Genomic DNA, 13607 nt, shown 5'->3' with positions numbered 1-13607 from the left:
ACAAGAAGCAATGGAGCAATTAGATGAAAAGAAGCAGAAGTTACAAGCATTGGCCAAACGACTTAGAAGATACAAAAAAAGTGAAAATAGAAGGAAACAAAACCAAACATTCAACACAAACCAAAAGAAATTTTACCAGACAATAGATAACACACACATTAAAATAGACAATCCACCAAACATAACAGACATGGAACACTTCTGGAGCAACATATGGTCAAACCCGGTGCAACATAACAGGCATGCACGGTGGATACAAGCAGAAACAGACTCATACAAGATGATACCACAAATGCCTGAAGTGATAATTTTGCAACATGAAGTCACCCGAGCAATTAATTCTACGCACAATTGGAAAGCCCCTGGAAATGATAAAATAGCAAATTTCTGGCTAAAGAAGTTCACCTCAACACATTCACATCTAACTAAATTATTTAACAGTTACATTGCAGACCCATACACATTCCCTGATACACTTACACATGGAATAACCTATCTGAAACCTAAAGATCAAGCAGACACAGCAAACCCAGCTAAATATCGCCCCATAACATGCCTACCAACAATCTACAAAATATTAACTTCAGTCATTACACAGAAATTAATGACACATACAACACAGAACAAAATTATAAATGAAGAACAAAAAGGCTGTTGCAAAGGAGCACGTGGATGTAAAGAGCAACTGATAATAGATGCAGAGGTGACATATCAAGCTAAAACTAAACAAAGGTCTCTACACTACGCATACATTGATTACCAAAAAGCTTTTGATAGTGTACCCCACTCATGGTTACTACAAATATTGGAAATATACAAAGTAGATCCTAAATTGATACAGTTCCTAAACATAGTAATGAAAAACTGGAAAACCACACTTAATATCCAAACAAATTCAGATAATATCACATCACAGCCAATACAGATTAAGCGTGGAATATACCAAGGAGACTCATTAAGTCCTTTCTGGTTCTGCCTTGCTCTGAACCCACTATCCAACATGTTAAACAATACAAATTATGGATACAATATTACTGGAACATACCCACACAAAATCACACATTTGCTATACATGGATGATCTAAAACTACTGGCAGCAACTAATCAACAACTCAACCAATTACTAAAGATAACAGAAGGATTCAGCATTGATATAAGTATGGCTTTTGGAACAGACAAATGTAAGAAAAATAGCATAGTCAAGGGAAAACACACTAAACAAGAAGATTACATATTGGATAACAGCGACTGCATAGAAGCGATGGAAAAAACGGATGCCTATAAATATCTAGGATACAGGCAAAAAATAGGAATAGATAATACAAATATTAAAGAAGAACTAAAAGAAAAATATAGACAAAGACTAACAAAAATACTGAAAACAGAACTGACAGCAAGAAACAAGACAAAAGCTATAAATACTTATGCCATACCAATATTGACCTACTCATTTGGAGTAGTGAAATGGAGTAACACAGACCTAGAAGCACTCAATACACTTACACGATCACAATGCCACAAATATAGAATACATCACATACATTCAGCAACAGAAAGATTCACATTAAGCAGAAAGGAAGGAGGAAGGGGATTTATCGACATAAAAAACCTACATTATGGACAGGTAGACAATTTAAGAAAATTCTTTCTAGAACGAGCAGAAACTAGCAAAATACACAAGGCAATCACTCATATAAATACATCGGCTACACCACTGCAATTTCATAACCACTTCTACAACCCTTTAGATCACATAACATCAACAGATACGAAGAAAGCAAATTGGAAAAAGAAAACACTTCATGGCAAGCACCCATATCATCTAACACAGCCACACATCGATCAAGACGCATCCAACACATGGCTAAGAAAAGGCAATATATACAGTGAGACAGAAGGATTCATGATTGCAATACAGGATCAAACAATAAACACCAGGTATTTCAGCAAGCATATTATTAAAGATCCCAATACCACAACAGATAAATGCAGACTCTGTAAACAACAAATAGAAACAGTAGATCACATCACAAGCGGATGTACAATACTAGCAAATACAGAATACCCCAGAAGACATGACAATGTCGCAAAAATAATACATCAACAGCTTGCCTTACAACATAAACTTATAAAACAACACGTTCCTACATACAAGTATGCACCACAAAATGTACTGGAGAATGATGAATACAAATTATACTGGAACAGAACCATTATAACAGATAAAACAACGCCACATAACAAACCTGACATCATACTCACCAATAAAAAGAAGAAATTAACACAACTAATCGAAATATCCATACCCAATACAACAAATATACAAAAGAAAACAGGAGAAAAAATTGAAAAATACATCCAACTGGCTGAGGAAGTCAAAGACATGTGGCATCAGGATAAAGTTGACATCATACCAATTATACTATCAACTACAGGAGTCATACCACACAATATCCACCAATACATCAATGCAATACAGCTACATCCAAACATATATATACAATTACAGAAATCCGTAATTATTGATACATGTTCAATTACCCGAAAGTTCCTAAATGCAATATAACATATACCGTACAGCAAAAAGGAAGTGACGCTTGATAAAGGTCCGCGTCACTCCATTCCTCACCAGACTTAACGTCTGAGAAAGTAAAGATAATAATAATAAACCACTAAGGGCCACTGCCAGTTAAACTCTCACCATATATCACCAAACAAGTATATTTAACATCCTCCAGCACTCTAATGGCCAACAGCAGTTGCAGTGTATCTAGTACAGGGCTATTAAAAATGATGAAGCGGTTTCATAAATTCACTGTAGCTCCATTCATTGACATATGGTCACGACACACTGCAGATACGTAGAAAAACTCATAAAGTTTTGTTCGGCTGAAGCCGCACTTCAGGTTTCTGCCGCCAGAGCGCTCGAGAGCGCAGTGAGACAAAATGGCGACAGGAGCCGAGAAAGCGTATGTCGTGCTTGAAATGCACTCACATCAGTCAGTCATAACAGTGCAACGACACTTCAGGACGAAGTTCAACAAAGATCCACCAACTGCTAACTCCATTCGGCGATGGTATGTGCAGTTTAAAGCGTCTGGATGCCTCTGTAAGGGGAAATCAACGGGTCGGCCTGCAGTGAGCGAAGAAACGGTTGAACGCGTGGGGGCAAGTTTCCCGCGTAGCCCACGGAAGTCGACGAATAAAGCAAGCAGGGAGCTAAACGTACCACAGCCGACGGTTTGGAAAATCTTACGGAAAAGGCTAAAGCAGAAGCCTTACCGTTTACAATTGCTACAAGCCCTGACACCCGATGACAAAGTCAAACGCTTTGAATTTTCGGCGCGGTTGCAACAGCTCATGGAAGAGGATGCGTTCAGTGCAAAACTTGTTTTCAGTGATGAAGCAACATTTTTCTTAATGGTGAAGTGAACAGACACAACGTGCGAATCTGGGCGGTAGAGAATCGTCACGCATTCGTGCAGCAAATTCGCAATTCACCATAAGTTAACGTGTTTTGTGCAATCTCACGGTTTAAAGTTCACGGCCCCTTTTTCTTCTGCAAAAAAAACGTTACAGGACACGTGTATCTGGACATGCTGGAAAATTGGCTCATGCCACAACTGGAGACCGACAGCGCCGACTTCATCTTTCAACAGGATGGTGCTCCACCGCACTTCCATCATGATGTTCGGCATTTCTTAAACAGGAGATTGGAAAACCGATGGATCGGTCATGGTGGAGATCATGATCAGCAATTCATGTCATGGCCTCCATGCTCTCCCGACTTAACCCCAAGCGATTTCTTTCTGTGGGGTTATGTGAAAGATTCAGTGTTTAAACCTCATCTACCAAGAAACGTGCCAGAACTGCGAGCTCGCATCAACGATGCTTTCGAACTCATTGATGGGAAAATGCTGCACCAAGTGTGGGAGGAACTTGATTATCGGCTTGATGTCTGCCGAATCACTAAAGGGGCACATATCGAACATTTGTGAATGCCTAAAAAAACTTTTTGAGTTTTTATATGTGTGTGCGAAGCATTGTGAAAATATCTCAAATAATAAAGTTATTGTAGAGCTGTGAAATCGCTTCAATCATTTGTAATAACCCTGTATTGCTGAATTAAACCACTTTAAATAAGCCTCAAATTAATCTTTACCATATTCAGATAATGACAGTCAAACTTCCGATGCACGTTCACATAAATAATCACTCTCACGGAAAACTTTTAACATTGCTCTGTAAGCATAGGCTCTTTACTAATCAGTAAGTTAGGCGTCTCACGTGACTTGTGGGACGAGCAGTACTGTATTCAACAGATCACGGACTTGCTACCACATTTCTCGTGGCCAACTTCCGACTGCCCACTACTACTTCCGAACGATTGAATCTCGAACCGAAACTGAACTGTCGATCTCTCAAGCTCCAATCGTACTGACCTTAAGCCTATGATAATTTCATTCGAAACGATTTCCCAAACAAATGAACAGCGTTCCCTTCCATCTTTAACAATCAAGTTGTTATTTGCAGCACCCGCTAATGCTGGTGTGAACAGCTGCGCCGATGTTTATTTTGTGTGGCCCTGGATTCTGCCTTGCTGCAAATCACCTTCTCACCACTGTACGACTGCATTTTGGCGCAATTACTACAAGATTAAACCAAACACATATATACTTGTAACACACTCATTACGCTTTAGTTCACTTACAGCTGACTACCATCGTAGTTGAGGCGACCAGTTCGAATATAAAATCGCTCATTGAAAATTCTGTAATTAATTTATTTAAAATTGTAAAATACATATTACCACCTTGAAGAAAGTGTGACGTTCTGGCTTCTACGTACATGTTATTTCGTGCAAATGATTTACTTTGAATTATTTGCAGTTCCGTAGCGATTATAATAACGTTTTTCATTGGTCATTTACATACATAATCATTTGAAGTATATCTAAAAATGAAATGTAGTCATTACCTGAGATCATTAGGTGATAACTAGGTAACTTTTACACCATGTTATGCGCAGTTTGTGGAGGATTTATGGCTATGGCATTTCTGCAAGCATAAACTCCGTCCGAACAGGCTTCGGACGGCCAAAGAGTGCCGACCGACCGCCGTGTCACTTTCAGCCGACAGGCGTCACTGTATGTGTATACGGAGGAGCAGGTGGTCAGCACACCGTTTTCCCGGATGTTGTAAGCTTTCGTGATCGGAGACGCTACTTCTCAGTCAAGTAGCTACCCAATTGGACTCGCAAGTGCACCAAGCTTGCCACCAGCGCTCGGCAGCCCGGACGAACACCCATCCAAGTGCTGTCCAAGTCTGACAGCGCTTAACTTCGATGATCTGACGGGATTTGCATACATCCAGAGTTTGAAATGTAGCCTACTATAGTGTTTTCTGACGTCGTCAGCTTTCATTTGATATTTCATACAACGTGGTCGCTCCAGCGGTTTATTTACTATTAATTTCTATTGTCCAGTGGAGTATTCATAACTAACAACAGTATCAGCTTTCTTAACATTTGTTGTATAATCTTGCTTAACAAGTTGACTGCTACGAGACCGTTGGAAGCCACAGCAGAACCTCACTTCTGACACCACGACCTGGCATGCTGGAGAAACATCCATCACTATGCATGAGGCAGTCAATATGATAAAGCTGCAACGAGCTCGTCTCATGACGCGATTTTTTAGGTGTTTTTGTTTTGCTGAGTCATTTTGGTAAGATCTATAGCGTGGTTTCCGTGAAAATGCAATATCCATCTTATATCTCATTCCCTCTAGTTGAGACTGTCTCTTGTCACAATTCCCTCACACAGGCGTGAATGGACCCGCCCTGGACAATCCCACATCCACTCATCACTCTCCCTATCTGGGGCCAGTCCTACCCGGCCACCATATTGACAGCCAGTCCATCAGCTCATGCTCCACAAGCCACCTACTCGTAACGTCACACAGCCTGACGACTGTATCACTTCCGTTGCTGTCTTGGTTTAGGGGGTTGTGAGTGTAAGCAGTTGTGGGATCCAACACGCTTAGGGTGACTATCGCCACGCTCAAGTTCGTACCCATGAATAGTGATTCACGGCTGAATTTCACTATTGCCTCAACTGTTACACGCCAACCGTCGAGCACCAGAACCTCCACAACTCTTGTCATTTGCAGCAGCTCACAGACAGAGAGTCTTCCACATAGTCCTTTGTCATACGGGCTTGTCTGACCACATTGGAAACATCTGTGCCAACTAACCACCGCCTTAGACCTCCACCAATTCAAGATGGTTTGTTGCAGCACTGTTCCCTTAAAAAAAAAAAGAAAACAAAAAGAAAAAAAAACACGAATTACTGCAGTGGTGACTAACGTGCTACAGCACAACAGCACACCGTAAAAATCGCAAGTAAATTACGCCGTTTCTCTTCAAATGCGAGCCACAAAATGCTTTAAAAGTACATCATTTCTTTTTGAATGAGAGCCAGGAATTGCATTAAAAGCACAATATTTCTCTTCGAATGCACGCCGCTGTGTAAATAAAATGGATGAAAACATATTTTGTTGCGCTCCCTCTGTGATAACTACACTCCTGGAAATGGAAAAAAGAACACATTGACACCGGTGTGTCAGACCCACCATACTTGCTCCGGACACTGCGAGAGGGCTGTACAAGCAATGATCACACGCACGGCACAGCGGACACACCAGGAACCGCGGTGTTGGCCGTCGAACGGCGCTAGCTGCGCAGCATTTGTGCACCGCCGCCGTCAGTGTCAGCCAGTTTGCCGTGGCATACGGAGCTCCATCGCAGTCTTTAACACTGGTAGCATGCCGCGACAGCGTGGACGTGAACCGTATGCGCAGTTGACGGACTTTGAGCGAGGGCGTATAGTGGGCATGCGGGAGGCCGGGTGGACGTACCGCCGAAATGCTCAACACGTGGGGCGTGAGGTCTCCACAGTACATCGATGTTGTCGCCAGTGGTCGGCGGAAGGTGCACGTGCCCGTCGACCTGGGACCGGACCGCAGCGACGCACGGATGCACGCCAAGACCGTAGCATCCTACGCAGTGCCTTAGGGGACCGCACCGCCACTTCCCAGCAAATTAGGGACACTGTTGCTCCTGGGGTATCGGCGAGGACCATTCGCAACCGTCTCCATGAAGCTGGGCTACGGTCCCGCACACCGTTAGGCCGTCTTCCGCTCACGCCCCAACATCGTGCAGCCCGCCTCCAGTGGTGTCGCGACAGGCGTGAATGGAGGGACGAATGGAGACGTGTCGTCTTCAGCGATGAGAGTCGCTTCTGCCTTGATGCCAATGATGGTCGTATGCGTGTTTGGCGCCGTGCAGGTGAGCGCCACAATCAGGACTGCATACGACCGAGGCACACAGGGCCAACACCCGGCATCATGGTGTGGGGAGCGATCTCCTACACTGGCCGTACACCACTGGTGATCGTCGAGGGGACACTGAATAGTGCACGGTACATCCAAACCGTCATTGAACCCATCGTTCTACCATTCCTAGACCGGCAAGGGAACTTGCTGTTCCAACAGGACAATGCACGTCCGCATGTATCCCGTGCCACCCAACGTGCTCTAGAAGGTGTAAGTCAACTACCCTGGCCAGCAAGATCTCCGGATCTGTCCCCCATTGAGCATGTTTGGGACTGAGGCGCCAGGTGGAAATGGCATGGCAAGCCGTTCCACAGGACTACATCCAGCATCTCTACGATCGTCTCCATGGGAGAATAGCAGCCTGCATTGCTGCGAAAGGTGGATATACACTGTACTAGTGCCGACATTGTGCATGCTCTGTTGCCTGTGTCTATGTGCCTGTGGTTCTGGCAGTGTGATCATGTGATGTATCTGACCCCAGGAATGTGTCAATAAAGTTTCCCCTTCCTGGGACAATGAATTCACGGTGTTCTTATTACAATTTCCAGGAGTGTAGAAACCCGTGTCGAGTGCTGAAATGATGGTCAGCCGTGCTACTATCAACTCAGAGAAGGGATGACACTGTCTGTTGTCAACTTCTGATACGACGTCAATCCTTCCAGCACGAGGGTTGCTACGTTGCTCTCAGCACCAGGTCAGCATTTTTCTTCACAATTGCGTTTTAAGTGTTATGCAAGCAACATGGCGCAAGTTGTCCTGCAGCTCATGTTCAGATACTTTGTCACTAGACGTGTACACGGCTTTACAGTGAGGTGACAAAAGTCATCGGATAGCGATATGGACATATACAGATGGACCGCAAACACACGATATAAAAGGGCAATTCATTGGCGGAGCTGTCGCTCGTACCTGGGTGATTATATGAAAAGATTTTCGACAGGATTATGGGTGCTCTACGGAAATTAACAGACTTTGAATGCAGATGGAGCTATAGGCATGGAATAATCCGTTTCGGAAATCGTTAGGGAATTCAGTATTCAGAGATTCACACTGTCAATAGTGTGCCCAGAACACCACATTTCAGGCGTTACTTCTCATCACAGGCAGCAATGTATCACCAAGCATTGCCAGAATACATTCAAGAAAGGAAAACGGAGACCAGTATTATGGTGCAAAAAGTTTCTAGAACAGTGTAATTAAGAAGTCTACAAAATTAAAGTTGTCACAAAACCTAATAAACTGCAGCGGAAGTTTCTATTTAAAGAAAGCTTGGTGTCCGGCACTCTGTTTATTGATGTCTCTCCGCGATCTCCACCAGAGCTGGAAAACGCAAAGAAAATGAGCACTTCTCAGAATAACCGTGCAAGCTCTGAATAAAGGCACCAAAGGTGTTGTTCACAGTCAGGCACGTTATACTGGTAAATAAAGGCACTACATCAACACTGCTAGTGTGTACACAGCGATTACTGTAACACCACACCTTGCAACACCTAGTTTGATGACTTTATCACTAGATCTGAGTCCAGTCATGACTGGACGGACTGTGTCAGAATGAAATATATACATACATACATACACACATACAAGTTTCCACAATTTTTCATTTAACGTATGAAGAAAATTGTTCACAATAAGGACATATACCCAATCACTGGGTTAGTCGATGAAATAGCGTGCATAGAAATGCTATCAACAACTTGGTTGTACACCGAAAAGCACAACATTACACCAGTCGCACCAAGAAACATCACATAAAGGCAGAACTGGGGATAGTGCTGTTTCATCACTACTTTGCATTTCTTTGAGTGAATTTACTGATCTTAAGTAAAGATTCACTCAGTACTAAAAAGCTTACCTTAATATTACCATAGTTTCTTCTCATTTCCTGTGCACTGTTTTTCTATAGCCTTTGTGTGGCTTTCAGTTTTCTTTAATAGTTCATTAAATCTGTTTTCAGACATTCTAATAAAATTTAAAAAATTCTCTTTCTACTTGCAAAGTTCACAAAATGGTAGCAAACAAGCTATTCTCGGAGCAGGACAGTAACACAGGTTCGGCAGCCTCCCAACTGATGGTGCCACACGAATTTACTAACTAACTTACTTACCAACAAATTTGCTCATTTCGTTTCGCATCACTATGCAGAGCCACATAAATGTGTGACACATTCAGCATGCAAATGAGATGAGGTCCACCAACTGCCAGTCATATGGCTGGGTACTGTCTTGGTCATTGTACCCATGCCAGTGGCTGTTGGTATCTATCACCACATTGGTGTATGTGTGCCCTGTCTGCCACTACCGGCCATAAAACTGAGGGATAAAGCCACTCACCTACAGTCAGTCACAAACAAAGCTGACTGAACTAGGCTCATTTTGTGCACATGATGTCACACATTCTTTAGCAGTGAGTGAGTGTTTCGTAGTTTTCTGGGTGCTCCGTTTTCAACATTACAGCCAGTGTGACCATTAAAGCTCTGACATGCTTAATATATATAATACAAGAGAATTTCCTACTGTCAAAAAGATAATATTGCAAATGTGTGAAACTGTAACTTTTAAAGTCAATATTACCTCAATGCAAAGAATATTTTACATACACACAAATGATGGAAGAAAATTTTTAATGGAACTTAGTGATATCATTGCTTCATGGGCACAGCATTGAGACATATTGTTGAAATAAGAAAATCACCAGTCAGAACATTTTTTACTTGGGCAAAACATGGGTAATACAGATTCATACAAAGAAAGCATGTTGGAAAACAAGTGATGGTTGAGGTGGCTTTAAAGCCACAGTTGGTAAAGGTGGAAGAATAATTGTGCCTCATGTTCATTCTGTTTCTGTAGACATTCTATGAGACAAATTAGTGTTTCGGGTAAAATTTAGCAGTTCGGAAATTAACATTGTTGCTGCGGCTGCTGCTGCTGACAAGGTACCCACAACAAGTACAAAAAAACTGATATCATGCTGTGGCTTGCAAGCAGAAAGATATACTGCATGTTGCCAACCAAGCTCGTGCTGAATTGTTGCATGTCATAATGCTTCATGGGTCTCAAATGCAGTACACAGAAACATGGACATACAGTTCTGCATTTGCCATGGTATCACTGCCAACACAGTCTGATGGGGCTCATATGGGCAGGGCAGCAAAACAACTTCATCACAGGCTAAATGTGTTCGGCATGCAGAGTGGCTACATGATGATGATATGGAGAGGGAAATTTTAATTGATGAACAGCTTGATCCCATCATCATCACTCTAAGACCAGCCAAAATCAGAAACAGACATAGACTGCAGCAATGTAGCTGACTATCAGTTCGATTGAATATTATGGAAAATATGGGGTGCACACACACAATATTCATGTTGTCTTTCCTGGTTTTTGTAGCTTCTCTTCAGGATTTTCAGTTGTACAACTAATACTGGGATATATTCTGACTTTTGCCACTATAATAGAAGTCATTTAGACCAGACAGGTTTCACTTTATTTTAAAGCATCTTTACTGGTCGGTTTTTTAGCTGCTGCATTGAGTAGCACGCTGATTCAGAATCTACATTGGACTACACCCCCCCCCCACCTATAACTGGCTGAGTAAGTCAGCTCTAATGTAAGAGGAAGGCAAAGGTGTAGCACCTCCACTGAGGTGTTCAAAACAAAACAGTCTTTGGATTAATGACATGTTTACTTTATTACATCATTTCTATACGTTGTTCAAGTTTTAGCACACTGCACTTCACTGACACACAATATATTTTAGTTTTCTTCTTTTTTTATGAACCAACAATTCACTTTTCTGTACTTTGATCAAACCAAAGTTGATTAAGTTTGGAACTCGCAACACTGCAATTCCCGTCCTATCCTCCACCTGCTTCCCAGTGATGCCATATCATTATCATTCTGAAGGAGTCACCATTTAACTGATATTGATTCTTCCATCAATACCAGTTTATAATTTACAACAGTTTCCTATAAGTCGCTAATTCATGTAAATTCTAGGTATCAACTTCAGTTCTGATCACACTAGAAAAGCTAACACTCAAACCTTTCATTTACCTTTGAGATATACACAAGGTGAGACGTTTATAGTGTCACAGCCATTTTGCTCTGAAACGAAGGGGGAAATCTAAAATGTTTTCATACAAAATTTGTGGTATTCGTAAGGGGACATAAGAGTCACAATGCACAATGTTTTTCAGTGTCAAATTACTTTTTTTTTTTTTAAATAGGATAGTGTATTTCCTTCTATGGAAATGGAAAGGGCACTCAATTTTGAGTATAAATGTTGCCGTATGTTTATCTGCTAGTGGTTATAGGTGGTGTGATATTGGATAAATAAGACAGCAAATGTTTTTCACAAACTATGACTTCTCTCTTCCTACTTTTATTTTGTTATTGATATTCGATGAGCAAAATTAATTTGTTTAAGTAAGCTGGTTTGTTGATCTTTTAGTTATATTCTCATTACAATACTCATTTGTTGACATATTTGTTGACATCGGTAGGAGTGTATACAAAGCCAATTTAAACCGCATAAGAACTTTGTTTTGTAATCATGGATGCTCAATACATGATTAATGAGAGAATCGATATGATTTACATTTATGGTTAAGTTCGTAAGAGCGTTAGATCAGCTAGCAACTTACAAGGAGAACGGTACCCTGAAAGAAATGTTCAACGACTTGTGAACTTATCCTCTGAATCTGGAGGTGTTGCAACAAGAGAACATTATCAAAGAACTGCTACTGGGGAAAATTTGGAAGTCACTGTATTTGCTGCATTTACTGTTAATCCACACATAAGGTCCCGTCAACTGGAACGTGATTCAGGAATTTCGCAAAGGAGTGTTCTTCTAATAATTACACGTAATAAATTCAATCCATACCACATTAGTCTACATCTAGCCCTTCATGGGGATGATTTCCAGAAGCCTGTTGAATTTTAACAAATGGCTCTAGTACAAATTGAAACTGAAACATTATCAAACATTTTATTTTCTGATGAGGCAACATTCACCAATCATGTTCAAGTGAACCAACATAATAAGCATTATTGGTCAATGGAAAATCCAAGGTGGTCATAGGAAGCTGAGCATCGGGGGCAGTGGAACATGAATGGTTGGTGTGGAATTCTGGGATTACGCATCACTAGACCATACTTCATTGAAGGTAAACAGAAGGACCTGTCCATTTGCCTGCTTGCTCTTCAGATCTCATGCCCCCAGACTTTTTCTTATGGGAATACATGAAGGACAAAGTTTATCAAGAAATGCCAACCCAAAAATCTATGTCAACAAGTTAGGAACGTCTGTGCAGAAATCAGCAAAAAATGTTGAGGCGTGTTCCACTGTCTTTTGAAATGTGTTTTCAGAAATGCGTTAAAGTTAATAGTCAAAACTTTGAGCATTTACTAAACTGAAATTCTTTGTAAAGTGATCATGAATTATGGTCATGCAGTGTACAAGGTCTGTTCAAAAAATTCCAGAACTTCGTCCAAATATTTTTCTAGGCACACCTTTTATTTACTGATCATGGTGTCCTTCGAAGTACTCCCCTCCACAATTGATACACCTTTCCCAACACTGTTTCCATTTGCAGAAGCAGTCTCGGTACACTTCTTGCTGGATAGCGTGAAGTGTCATCTGTAAATTTTCTTTTGTCTTCTCTGTCATAAATCATCCTCCTTTCAATGGGGTTTTCAACTTTGGAAACAAAAAAGTCCACAGCAGCCGAGTCTGGAGAGTCCGGAGGATGAGGCAGCACAGGGATTTCGTTTTTTGTGCTACAGACATGCACCAACAGGGATGAATGTCTGGGTGCACTATTGTGATGCAAGAGTCATGAATTGTCTCAACACATTTCAGGTGCTTCCTTCTTATAATTAACACATCCCGATTGTACCACTGATTAACAGTTTGTCCCCGTGGCACGAATTCATGATGAACTAATCGTTCGAGTCAAAGAAAACTATCAGCATGGTTCTCACATTTGACCTGACCTGACGAGCTTCTTATGGTCTTGGAGAATCTTTCCCAACCCATTGTGAATACTGAAAAAGCTATTCGCAGACTGCAAGGCAAAGGTCTTTCTGGTCTTGACCCATTAGCCATGGGGCGAACTTGGCGGCAACACAAATGTATTTCAAGATATTGTGTCAGGATTTCATGACATGATTCAACTGAAAGTTGCATTCTCCTGCAGTCTCTCTAACAG

Source organism: Schistocerca nitens, chromosome 5 (assembly GCF_023898315.1).
Source record: "Schistocerca nitens isolate TAMUIC-IGC-003100 chromosome 5, iqSchNite1.1, whole genome shotgun sequence".
NCBI lineage: Eukaryota > Metazoa > Arthropoda > Insecta > Orthoptera > Acrididae > Schistocerca > Schistocerca nitens.
Note: the sequence above shows the minus strand (reverse complement) of the source record.